This window comes from Convolutriloba macropyga, chromosome 6, assembly GCF_964194025.1.
Source record: "Convolutriloba macropyga chromosome 6, txConMacr16.3, whole genome shotgun sequence".
NCBI lineage: Eukaryota > Metazoa > Xenacoelomorpha > Acoela > Convolutidae > Convolutriloba > Convolutriloba macropyga.
Window position 1 is genome coordinate 27,044,484 of NC_134473.1, and position 832 is coordinate 27,045,315.

Consider the following 832-nt stretch of genomic DNA (forward strand, 5'->3'; position numbering starts at 1 on the left):
ATTTGATTCGTTGGTAATTTGTCCGAACCAAACCAATTGGAATGTAAGGTAAAGAAAATAATCTACGAAAAAATTTTGATAAACTTGGGTTGCTTTTGTAACCTCCCGCCAAATGAAATTTTTGAATTTTTCTGAATAATGCCTGACTATAATGAAAATGACAACCACATAAGTTTGAATCCGGAAAATCCTCAGACACAGCTTTTATGAAACCTTTCTCATAATCACACAAAAAATTTTCGGGCCGAAAAACTTTACCAAGACTGATCGCTTTTTCCGCAATTACTTGCAAAACATAACGGTAACTCGTTGTGTCCTTTTGTTTCAAGAAAGTAAAAACTAAAGGAATTTTTCGTCTGTTGAACTCGCCAAATATAGTATAAATTTGCTTGAACGGTACAGGTGCAGTCTTTCCTTAGGAGGATGATTATGGTTTGAAGGTAAATTAACCAGGCTAGTTAATTGTAAATTAGTTGTAACCGTGGAGAAACAATTATTTTCAACGCATTTCCAGTAAATTTTTTATTGCACTGATTTATTCTTTCTAAATCGATATCCTTCAATTTCTAAATTTTTGCAGCCCGCCCTGCGCGATTCAACAAGCTTTAGCATTCTTTATTACAGTGTTGCTACTTAATTGGCTGAGAAAGTGGTTAAGTTCTTGTGGTCAATTAATTTAATTGGCTGAGACGCTTTACTATTTTACCCGTCATTTTATTTGAATAAATTTTCGGCACTCTTGTAATCGGCATAGTATTACGTCGGCATAGTTGAACGTCACCATTTTAAGCATATATTAGGCGTATATATGTACTTTGTCAAGTATTAAAGC